This window comes from Ochotona princeps, chromosome 9 (assembly GCF_030435755.1).
Source record: "Ochotona princeps isolate mOchPri1 chromosome 9, mOchPri1.hap1, whole genome shotgun sequence".
NCBI lineage: Eukaryota > Metazoa > Chordata > Mammalia > Lagomorpha > Ochotonidae > Ochotona > Ochotona princeps.
Window position 1 is genome coordinate 67,614,605 of NC_080840.1, and position 13,272 is coordinate 67,627,876.

Sequence of the window (13,272 nt, forward strand, 5' to 3'; positions counted from 1 at the left end):
TGTATTCTGACTGTTCAGCTTCCAATCCAGCTCCCTGATAATACATCTGGAAAGTCCCAAAAGATGGCCCAAATTTTGGGGCCTTTACACCCATGTAGCATACCCAAATGAAGCTCCTGGCAACCTACTTCAGTCTGGTCAAATCCTGCCCATTGAGGTACTTTGGGCAATGAATCGGGGCATAGGGTATAGAAAATACCTCTCTCCCTCTTTCTCTCTCTCACTCAGCCCTGCTCTGTGCCTAGTCCTGCCTTTCAAACAATAAAAACAATCTTTAAGAAAAATTATTCTGAGCCACACAGCTTCACTTTTCCGCTTCTCTCTAACCTAGATTTTTAATTTAACTCCTCTTATTGTGAAATATAACACAAAGAACATGCTTACATAGGACCTGATAAATTATTGTAAATGGAATGTGTAACCATCATCCAAATCCGGAGACAGAAATTACATAAACATAACTGTAGCATCTAATAATTTACCAAAAAGAAGATGAAGTCATTGTATACCTTAATGCTGTCAACACCCACAACAAATTTCAATATACCTCTTCACTCCAATTATATACTTACTGGCTGGACCTTATGATAATGATCTCACTCTAAGGTGTTTTGGTTCGAGGGCTATGACCTTGATCCAACAAGAGAAGTGCAAATGGGAATAAAGATGTTACAGCAAATGCAGCAAAGTTCATGACACTGGGCCAGGTAGAGTCTCCCTCCAACCCACCCTGTTTCTTGGCATTCTGTTAGCCCTAAGAAAAGGAAAAAATGTGTGTGTGTGTGTGTGTGTGTGTGTGTCTACACTAGTGTATGTAGAACTTGACAAATTACTGCAAATGGAACATGTAACTATCATCCAAATCCAGAAACAGAAATTGCATAAAATAACTAATAATTTATTAAAAAGAGAACATAGAGCTAATGTGCAGCTTAATGCTGTCAACACCCACAACAAATTTCAATACACCTCTTCACTCCAGTTGTATGCTTACTGGCTGGATCTTATGATAATGACCTAACTTTTCATCTTTTCATAGTCTTATTATAAATCAATATGCATCTCCAAACAATTTTATTTATTTTGCTGATAATTTGTATGAATTGATACTATATGTGTTCTCCCTGGACCTCTTAATACACATCATGTTTCTAAGATGCTTAGGCATAAGTGATCCATCCATCTCCACTGTTTAATACCTTTTCTTTATAAGAATACATGACAGTGTATTCAGTCAGTCTAAACTGTGTGACCGGATATTTGAATGCTTCAAATTTGACTCAAAATGTTGCTATATTTTCAGGAGCACAGAGCCCATACTTATGTTGGTTATAAATATAAAAATGGAGTTTCTAAACCTTACTGATTTACTTATTTATTTAACTTTTTTTTATGCTACAGTTCCATATCCCCAGTGATTTTCCCCTTCCCACTCTTCCTTTTTCCCTCCCTTTATCAGTTCCCTTTATATTATTACAATAGTATAGTTCTTCAGCAACAGTCACAAGTCCATTGTTCTTCTGTTGAAGTGTATCATGACATTGTAGGTGTGATGTTGGGATTTTCATTGGGATTACATTGAACCTGTATATTACTTTCGTTAACGTGGACATTTTGATTATGTTGATCCTGCCAACCCAAGAACATGGTAGATATCCCCATCTTTTAACATCTTCTATTTTTTCAACGTTTTGCAATTTTCATCATAGGAGTGTTCCACATCTTTGATAAGGTCTTTAAGGTTTTCCGGGTATTTAATACTCGTCACTATGTTAAAGGGGACTGTACTCATGAGTTCCTCCTAAGCTATGCAATTGTTTTTGCATACTAGGATTTATGTTCATTATTGTTGTATCCTGCAACCCTTCCAAACTCTCTTATGAGTTCCAATAAACTCTTGATTGATTCTGTTGGTTCTCAAATGTATTACATCATGTCATCTACAAACAATAAATTCTTTTAATTTAGTTTTATTCTTTAATAGCCCTAGGTAAAGACTTTCATACTATATTAAATAGTAGTGTTGAAATTGGACACTCCTATAGTTCCAGATCTTAGTGGAAACGTTTCCAAACATAGCTTTGATTATGTTGATTTTATCTTCTTTCTATGCATATCTTGCTTGGCATGTTTAGCATGAATTGGTGTTGGATTTTATCAAATGCCTTCTCTATATCTATTGAGCTGACCACATTTTTTTCAATGTGTTGGCGTGGTGTATCACACTTATTGATTTGCACTTGTTACAATTCCTGCAGGCTAAGGATGAATCTTGCCTGGTCCATATGAATGATTGGTCTGATATATTGGCTCTCTATTGTTTTGAATAGATTATGAAGAATTGGGGTCAGTTCTACATGGAAGGCTTTGTAGAATTCAGCAGTAAAGCCATCTGGGCCTGGGCTTTTCTTTGTTAGGAGTGATGTAACTACTGATTTGATCTGTCTCATAATTTTATTTACATTTTGTGCTTTCTCATGTCTCAGTTTTGGTAGGTGGTATGTTTCCAGGAATTAAGCATTTCTTGAAAGTCTTTTGATTTGGTGGCATATAGTTGCTTGCAGTATTTTCTGATTATTCTCTGTATGGTGTTGTATCTGTTTTTATGTTCCCTTTTGCATTTTTGATACTATTAACCCTTATCTTCTTCCACCTTTTTAAATCAATTTTGGCATTGGGATGTCTATTCTATTTATTTTCTTGAAGAAATAGTTCTTTGTTTCATTGACTTTGTGTATTGTTCTTTTGGTGTCTATTTGGTTTATTTCCTCTCTTAATTATTTCTTGTTTTCTGTTGATTTGGGATTATTTTGCTATTGTTTTTCTAGCTCATTCAGGTGTATGTTTAGCTCATTTATCTGGTGTTTTTCTTGTTTGCTAAAATAGGCACTGATTGCAATAAATTTATCTCTTTACACTACTTTGGTAGCCTCCCACAAGTTTTGGAGAGTTGCGTTTGAGTCTTTTTTTATTTCCTCTTCGATTTCTTTCCAATCCATTGTTCATTCAGTAACATGTTGTTCAGTTTCAAAGAATTTAAAAATTATTTTGGGTATTTTGATTTACTAATCTGTAGTTTCACTGCATGGTGGTCTGAGAAGATGCATGGGATGATTTCAATTTTAAAATAATTGGAAATCAATTTAGCTTTGTCTGCCTTATTAAACCATACGATGTCTAACATATTCAAATGTTGTATGAAGAGATGCTCAGAATTATGGTTGATACTGTCAAGTGTCAAAATCATAGCAGGATGTGACCTCTACCTTAGAGAAACCATGCTGCATCTGATAAAGAGAAAGCTGTCATGTATAGGCAGGTACAATACTCATTCTTGGCAATCAGAAATATGAGCAGGATCAGATTTTAAATGACAAGGTGGATTTTCTTATAATATTTTATCCATGACCTAGAATAGTCATTTAGCCATAGGGTTTCTAATTCCTTTCTGTGCCTTACAAAAGCATTTCAGAGAACCATTTGAATCCTAGCTATCAAAATAACTGCTAGGAAAGGTGGAAGAGAAAAATGAAGTATGTGCATTTATTTAAGGACTTCATGGAAAATGAAGGGTCAAGTTAGTCTCATCCAAAAACCTGTTCAGATCATGCCTCTTTCCTGCACCAATCATCAGCTCTCATTGTTAAAAACCTGTACTCTAAGAGTCCTTTATTTTTAATGCATCTGTGTCTGCTCTCAAATCAAAAGGACTTCAATAGCTTCTCATCTCTCAACTAGTGCGGTTTTTCTGCAATCTTTTCTGTTCTTTTGACTACCTTGCAATGGGATCTATTTTTTTTCTTAGTTGAGGATCTATGTTGCACAAGAATAGATCCAAGTAACCTCTAGCTGAAATCTATCAAAAGTTCAGCACTCAATATTACAGCTAAGAAAATTTTGCTAAAAATCAAAAGCATTCATGCATAACCCAGCAAATGCTCTAAGTGGAAAAATTTGGATGACTCTAATAAAATACTGCTTTTGTTTATATATGTCTTAAAAGTAAAGTGAGGTGCAAAATAAGTCCCAAATGATTCTGCTAAATAGGTATTTTAATGTGTAGCTGTCTACACTTTTTTCAAGAAATTTTTTGTAAATACAGTTGTCCATAATTATATATGTATCTGTCTCCTGCCCTTTTTCAAAGAAGATAGGATACGTGTGTGTATAATGGACACATAAAAGCACACCAGGCCAGGAATTCAATGGAAGAAACTGTACTTCAAATTTATAATTTCTAATACATAGTAACATGCCAGAGTAAATCAATGCATGGTCTGTGATATCTATCCTCCATTGACACCTGACTATATAACAGTGAGTCTGTCCACTGAATACCTCATTTACATCATGTCTAGTTCTATGCTTAATAAAAATGTGGATTGCATTAACAAATAAATTACATCCATATATTGCCTATTTCAGTTCGTCGCCTGCCAGGAACTTAAAATCAATTTTGTTAATATGTACTTCTAAAAGTTGATTCAACTTCATAGTCTCTGACACTTAAAAGCTAGCTTTATTAGTTAGGAAATTACTTAAACTCCCAAAATTCAGGTACTCATTTGTGGAATAAAGAATATACTATATAATTTAGGTCAAAAATTAGTTCTGCTCTCAGCAAGTAAGAATTATTCATAACTATTAGCTGCTACCAAAATTCTAAAGATATATTCATGTGTATTGCTGTAAAAACTCAGTCACAGAACTCTCACTTAGAGGCAAAAGCATCTCTGTTAGAAGCCAGATCACATGCTACATTGCAGAACTGAAGGATTTTATAATGGAGAGGAAAAACTAGCAATTGTGATTGAACAACACTATAAAACAAAATGAGAGCATGTATTGTTTCAGGTTTTAATTATGAACACTATTAATTATCATTTAAATTTTAAAATAGGAGAACATAAATTTCTTCTTAATACAGAATTAGGGATCCAAATTATTCACTTAATAAAGGTTCTGTACTAATTATGAAATAAAATGTTGTAAATATTACAATAAAACTCAATCAGAATATTCTAGCAGACAATACTTGTCAAGCAAAATTATAGTAAAGGAAAATATTTGCATTCTGAGAAAAATCATGGAATTGCAAAAAAACAGCTTAGTGGAAAGTCAGATCTGAGCTCTTCAGCTACATATGTTCAGTGAAGAAAAACTCCTTCGTGTGCATCAGCCCAGAGTGAGGCTCTGGTTGCCTAACCTAGATCAACACAAGTCGCATGTTTCTAAAGCTGCCCAGACCTGGGGGCAATTGTCTAAACTGCTTTTTCACTCTCGTACATGTTCAACATATAAACAAATGCAAGTAAGTTTTTTTTCTTACATACACACTTACAATCCCTGGAATACCATCAGAAAATCTTTGAAATCTAATTTCAGACAGTTCTCTCCTATTTTAGATAATACAGTAGAGATGGCCACATCAATCTAGAATTCTGTTAGAATTTACCTAGACTCAGATAGACACAGGAATCCCAAAATGTGAGCCACAGAAGTCAAAATATTGCCTGTGCTAACATACATAAAAATGCATTCCAGTGCCCTACTCAGAGCTAAGGTTGTGATTACATTGAACTATAAAATTATAGGCATTAGATAATGTAATTTAAATATTAAATGTTTAATCCATATTCCATATTAATAAGCCATGAAGTGTTAAACATTACAAATACATTCATATATAAATATGTCATTTATACAGTTAATAACTATGTACATTTCTACCAATATATGCTGTGAAATGTATGTTAACATTATAAATTAGAAAACTTACATTAAACATTAAAATTCTTGCCCATATCACTCCCTTAATCTTATAACTACATTGGGCATCTTGTTTTTAGTGTTAGGCTTAAACTTGAGCATAAAGGAATACTAAAGGGTGGATTGCGTAATGAGTCTATACATTACAATTTGGAATAATTAATAAACTGCTGTAAAATGTTTCATTTTTTGTAAAACCAGATAAATTACAATTTTGGAACTAACCAAGAAGAAAACAAGTAATAAGTGTGAATTTAGAAAAGTGAGCAAGGGGTCAGCAAAGTTGGTTATCAGGCTAATTCCCCACCTGCAGCACCAGCATACATATAGGCACCAGTTCAAATCCCACTGCTCCACTTCCAATCCAGCTCTTTGCTCATGGCTTGGAAAAGCAGGGGAGAATGGCTCAAGTCCCTGGTCCCCTGAACCCACATGGGAGACCTGAGAACTGAACACAAGCACTCTGATGTAAAATCTGAGCATCTTAACAGCTAGGATAAATACGATTTCCAACTCAGTAAATAAGTTATACTGGTACATCTTACAATATGTTATTTCTCGTGATCGTTTGGGAGAGCTTTGAGAGTATATCAAAGGTTTGAAAATAGTGAAATTATTGTTATTCCATTGGTTTTCTGGAGGTACTAGCTCTGTGAATGAGCTAATCAGAGTCCAGACCAGCCAGAATCTCTTAAGTCCCCTGAGATGAATGTGACATATTCTTCTAAGTACAAACAAGAAGAACTATACACCACTAGGACACATAATTCTCCTTGAATTTAAAACTGACCCTTGGGCCCGGCGGCGTGGCCTAGCGGCTAAAGTCCTCGCCTTGAAAGCCCCGGGATCCCAAATGGGCGCCGGTTCTAATCCCGGCAGCTCCACTTCCCATCCAGCTCCCTGCTTGTGGCCTGGGAAAGCAGTTGAGGACAGCCCAATGCTTTGGGACACTGCACCCGCGTGGGAGACCCGGAAGAGGTTCCAGGTTCCCGGCATCGGATCGGCGCGCACCGGCCCGTTGTGGCTCACTTGGGGAGTGGATCATCGGACGGAAGATCTTCCTCTCTGTCTCTCCTCCTCTGTGTATATCTGGCTGTAATAAAATGAATAAATCTTTAAAAAAAAAAAACTGACCCTCATAGAACTATATTTAACTAAATAATTTTCCTAGCAGAACCAGTTGCCTCTATGTTTATAGTATTGAACTGTATTAATATCTTCAACATATTTCTGTTGTTTAAAGAAAATCTTACAAAAGCTTGACATTCTTATTAGATAAAATATTCATATTGTTTTAATTTCATCCTATGTTTTTTAGTAGTACAGTGTTCAGAACAGTGTCTGACACATAATAAACAGGATATAAGACTCTGTTATTACTAATTTTAATTTTCTTTTTAAAAATTGTCCTTAAAGAGATAAATTCCACTGAAGCACACAAATTCCAGTTAACTAAATCTGACATCCTAAACATTATAAAAGAGTGGCAGCAATATCAAGACAGATTTACATAAAGTATGGGGCATAATATTACAACTTTATGAACGGGAACATGTAAAAGGTAAAGCAACATTACTTTAGGAATTGTTGGCAATAGAGGTTTAGTTTGGTTCTGTTTGGTTGAGGTTTTTTTTTTTTTTTTTTTTTTTTTTTTTTTAAGATTTATTCGTATTAAAGGCAGAATTTCCAAGCAATAGCTGGTTATTTCCCCTACTGACCACAACAATCAGGGTTGGCCCTAGTTGAGGCAGCAGGAGCTTCCAAGTCTTCCAGACAGAGGCAGAGGCCCAAATAGCCCCTCCATTGATTTCCCAGGCTCTTCAGCAGGGAATTGGATTGGAAAGTGGAGCAGATACCACATAAAGGAGCTCATATGGGATTTACACACTGCAGATGGCAGCTTAGCTTGCTATGACAAAATGCCAACTCTAGCACTAGAGTTTTTAAAATGAAAGTAGAATTATATGAATGTTGGCAAATGATCTTTGCCTATCAATGATTTATGTATTAAGAGAATGTTTTAATTTAGGAAATGAGAATCGCATTCTTGATAGGTGCATGAAGACCAGAGAGAGACAAGGTTAACAAGTTAAGGCAATATACGTATTAAGAAATTATGCCAATGAAAATAACCTAATGTCCCTTTTACAGATGGGATGGAGTTATTAGTGACATAAGTATATTTTCTTGGTGTCTGTTCTGTTTTTAAGAGAAGAGTTATGTCACCCAAAATATGGTTATAGGAAAGCCACTTACAAAGCTGCTGCAAAATTCAGACATGACTTGAAAAGGGGCAAGATTTGAACACAGTGAAATAAAAGTGGAAAGAAAATGCCAGATATCATTTTCTTTAAGAATATCAAAGTGATTGAGTGATGTCTTAGAAGGTGTATTGTTTGGACTCCAAAAGATTATGGTCAGTGTGCAACAAGCTAAAATCTAGGTTCAATGTAGAAACCACTGGAAGGTTAGCAAGAAACTGTCTCTAAGCTCTACATATGACCATTTGACATCATTGAAGCACTGATGACCAATTCAAAGCAGTCCTTTTGATGGGTTTCTTTCAATTTTTCTCTACATCTCCAGGGGAAAATTGAATAAGGGGATAAAACCAATTTTCCTATATAAAAACCCTATTTTAGTATGTTTTAGACTCTAACAATGCTACACAAAGCTAATGAATACTTTAACAACTACATGGCTTCGTTTCTTTCCGAGGCCATCCAGCTGCCTCTCTGGGCACCAGCGGGGGTGGCGGGAGGGGAGGCATACTAAGTTTCCACAGGACTATTTTTGTAATCTAAAGCAGTTGTACTTTCAGGCCTGGTGCAACAACTGTAATTTTAATTTATCAACCTGCCACTCAGCAAAATGCTGTAAAAACATTGGAAAGCTGAAACCCATCATTTATTTCTGCACCTGTCAATGACAGCCTTCTGTACTCATCAGGATCATTTAAACTGTGTTCTGATGGCATATACAGTATCACCAATAAATTGGGTAATCAGTCATTTCTCTGCATATTTTGACAATGGCATCTTGACTGCATGGGCTTCAGGGTGCATTTTAAAATTCAGGAACTCATTGCTTTTCAATAATAGAATACATGGAGTCATCAGAAAGAGTCTTCCTCAGTCCTTACAAATAAAAAATGTCTTAGGGAACAGAGGAGCTGATTGTGACTAAAATGGCTTTATTTCTTCACTAGAATGTTCTCCTCAGGGAACAGGAAGTAATTGCAGATTATAGCAGGCAGAAATATAGTGTTACATGGAGGGAAGAAAATGCATAGGGTCATTAAATAGATTTATTTAAGTTCTGCTTATGAAGAAAGCAGTGATGCAGTACTTTATAGCTGATGATATTTCAAAATAGTGTTATCAGCACTTCCACCACTATCTAATTTATTCATATAATAAATTGTCACATTAAGCCTAATGTCACAATTCACATCAGTTTTACTTTGAGAATTGGTGTCATTATACATCATAGACAGTCTTACCCCCAAAAGAGAAATTTGAATGAGACCTTTAATCATAATAAAGCATTCAAAATTAATCTAGCAGTACACACATATATAGAGACCTTATCCAATCATTGAATCTATTCAACAAATAAATGATATACATGTTGTCAAATAAAATGTGTGTCTATTTCAAAGTGTTGTTAAGTAATATTAGCTAAATAATCTGTTCTCTAAATTTTTGGTTACAGCCATCCTCACCACCACATCATTTTACAAAGGCAAGAAGCCATTAAAATCTATGAAACCTAGGCAAGTGTTACACTGCTGGGAGAAAAGCAGCAAGTAGCTGGTGGGCATTCTGGCCACAGCTGATGCCAAATTTGTGTTAGCTATACCAGTGTGCTGACATAGTTGCTTATTTTTTAAAGATATTTGGGGGGTGAGGGGAGCTCTCCGCCAAAAATCATCCTGGATGCCAGGCAGGCTTGATGCAGATTGCCTGGGGGAAAATGTGTCTGGGGACATAAAGAAGTGGGAATGTTTGAGGGCATGTTTGACAGTGGAGGAATGACTTCTGGGATGTCCATGGACCAGGCTACTGCACTCACAGGTAGGGGAGGGAGATGAGACAAAGTAGTTTAGAGGAGGAAAACCATAGGACATGTCTGGGTCAGGCCAAGGCACCCAACCATGTGGGAGACATAGGCTGGGTTAAATAACATCATCCATTTACCACTGGTGCACACAGAAGCTGGGGCTGGCGGGCATGCATATCTGTGCTACGCCACATTACCCTCTTACAAGTGTTAGAGAGTGTGGTGGAACACATCAGGCATGCACCAGAATGTAAGAGAACTGGATCTGGGGAAAGATTCTGTAGATGACTTGTGAGTTTGCCTCTGGGACAGCAGCACCCACCATTTTGTGCAGAGAGACAGGGGTGAAAATGGGCCATGCCAAGCTAGACCACAGAAATCATCAGCAGAAACCTAATTGACAATCACAGAAACTGGAGCTGGGAGAAGGCTGAGCTGGGCCAGGCTGCAGGACCAGCTGGCATGCATAAGATGCAGGTCTGGGAGCAGGCCTAGTAGAGGAACCTCCAGGACTTCCCTGCTGGGCTACTGCATGCATTTGAGTGTGAATCCTGAGTCTGGTGGTGGGCTAGATTGGGCTAGGCTCCCGCATTTTCTGGTGTGAGAGCCAGAATGGGTGTGGGCCAGATAGGTTAGGCCACAGCACCAGTCTGCAAGTACCATGACTGGAAGCAAATCACACTGGGCTAGACCCTAGTACCCCCTAGCATGTGCGAGATGTGGGGTTGGAAGTGTGCCTGGTAAGGGAACTGTAGGCACTCCTCCACTGGGTTGCAGCTCCTGCTGATGAGAATGAGAGCCAGCGTTGGGAAAGGGACAGGCTGGACCAGGCACCTGTGGGCATATATAATGGCCAAGTCTGTGAGCAGGAAACAGAGTTAAGCTGCAGTACCCATGGATATGCATAAGAGCCAGAAGGAATGCAGCATAGGTTGGGCTAGACCAAAGCAGAGGATAGCATGTGTGAAAACTAGGACTGCGGAGGGGGGGGAAGCTGGTAAGAGTTTTAGGGATCACCCCAACTAGGTTATGATATCTGCTGGTATATGTGAGGACCGGGTCTGTAGTTGGCTGGCTAGATTGGACTGTAGTACTGTTAGTTAATGTGAAATATGGGGCTGGAGCAGAACTGACCAGGCAATTTGCATCCAATGATATGTGCATTGGCTGGTGCAAGTGACTGACTTAACCTGACACTATGTTGGCTGACACACACAAAAGTCAAGTCCGAAGTCACCCCCAAGCAAGGTTTCTTTTGGGACTCCCAAAGTAGATGGACTGAACACAAGATTCTGGCCACAGGAAAAATCCCAGGATATGTGGCCCAGCCTTGGACTGCATACATTGGGACTAGGTCTCCTCATTTGTTGATGCCTGTGCAGTGGACAGCATGTCCAGATACACACAGGGGACCTGTCACCCTACTCATCTAGGCAAAAGGGAGTCATCAATTGTCTTGTTAAAGGATGGAAAGCAGAACAGGTTGGACTACTCTCCTAGCCAAGCTTTGCAGCATGTTCCTGGGTCTGAGGATGCACTAGGGTTGTTTGGTCAGCTAACAAACCTTAGAAAAATTTTCTGAACCCTGCAGCAATAAAACTAACAACTTCTCAGACCTATCAAAACCACACAACACCCTCGGAACACTCTTCTTCACTTCGGGGACTCTAAGGCTTCATCAAATGACTATTCCACAGCTCCAGGAAGTGATATAGTTGAAGAGCGAAGATCAACCCCTTCTTTCTTCTGCTGACACAGGAGCAACAACAACAAAAAAAGCTGAAACATTTGTTCCACTCACCTTCCTCCATACCTTAATCAGAGGCATACATGGGCATGCATCCCTCTCAATTAAGTAACCAATATTAAAAAGGAAATTAAAATTTTAAAACGTTCAAAAAATCTATGAAAAATTTATGACCATTTCATATCACACAATTCTCAACCAAACGAATTTATAAACATAAAATGTCCCCATAGAAATAAATGAATAAGTAAATTTGGTATGTATAAGGTCTCACTCATGACAATTAATATTGAAGGATTTAATGGCATGAAACAAACAGGAATCAAATTAAAACAAAAAATGTACAGCTCACCATGGGAATGTATAGTGATGGCATAATAGAGACTGTCCAGATATGAAGATACAATGCAGTATGCGTCTCCACATGCAAATCAAAGATGGACTCCCAATGAAACTGTTGAATATATCTTGGCAATAGGGTGCTAGACTATCTGATACTGTCTGTACCAGCAATGTCAGGACACACTTAATTAACAGACTGATGGACTTAATGACTGCTTATGAAAGACTATACTATTGTAATAATATGGGGAAAATCAGTCAGGGGGTTGGAAACTTAGGGAGGCTGTAGGGGAATCCCAGACCCTATGAAACTATATGGGTTCCATATTTTATGCTATACCATAAAATTCAAAATTTAAGATAATAATAAAGTATGAAGAATAAAGGATACTATGGAATCAAATATAAATAACCTAAACTTTGAAAAGCATTATTAACTTATATAACTATCATTGCTTGCTTATTGTATCAGCAGTGTTATTTAAGGAATGTAATATTTTTCGTGTCAAGCCTAATTGAATGGGTAATCATACATCAGCAGTCCCCAGAATGTTCATGGGAAGTGGATTTCAAAGGTAACGCATGTTGGGACCAGCACTGTCACAGTGAGCTAGGATGACACTTGTACCTAATGTACGTTGGGCACAGAACTGTCACAGAGAGTTAGTATGACACCTGTACCATGGCATCACAACTCACAACTGCTCTTCCTCCTATCCAGAACCGTGTTGCTGTGCCAGACAAGGCAACGGAGAGGATGGCTTCTGGCTACTGATATTAGCCTGGGCAGGCCTTGCTCTTTCCAGTCATTTGTGGAGTACTTCATTAGAGTTTAAAGGTTGATGCAATCTAGAAACACAGTAGACACTGTCTGTGCAACACAGCACACCATGTTACACTAAACATTTTCCTTAAGTAGAGAAAGTGGGAGAAACAACTGCCTTTTTAAAAAAAATCCTTTATTTTTCAACTTGGCTTCAATGCCCATTGACATGTACGAGAGCCAAATGGAATGTGGGACAGACTGGACTAGTTTGCTGCACAGACTGGCAACAACTGAAAAAAAGTGATCATCTCAACAGATAGAGAGAAGGCATTTGATAAAATCCAACACCATTCCATGCTAAAACCACTAAACAAGATAGGTATAGAAGGAACATTCTATAATACATTCAAAAGAATTATGAAAAACCAAATTCCAACCTCATACTAAATGGTGAAAGACAAAAAGTTTTTCCAAGAAGATCTGAAACTAGACAAGGTTGTCCACTTTCAACATTGTTATTCAATATACCATTCAAAGTCCTTGCTAGAGCTATTGGACAAGAAAAAGAAACTAAGGAATTCAAATC

At 37.6% G+C, this 13,272-nt stretch overlaps 1 protein-coding gene across 1 annotated transcript in view; it reads left to right on the top strand.

Moving 5' to 3' along the window:
* Positions 1-13,272, top strand: part of RALYL (RALY RNA binding protein like) — a 360,797-nt gene that overhangs the window by 255,662 nt on the left and 91,863 nt on the right. The gene's annotated exons all lie outside the window — the stretch shown is intronic.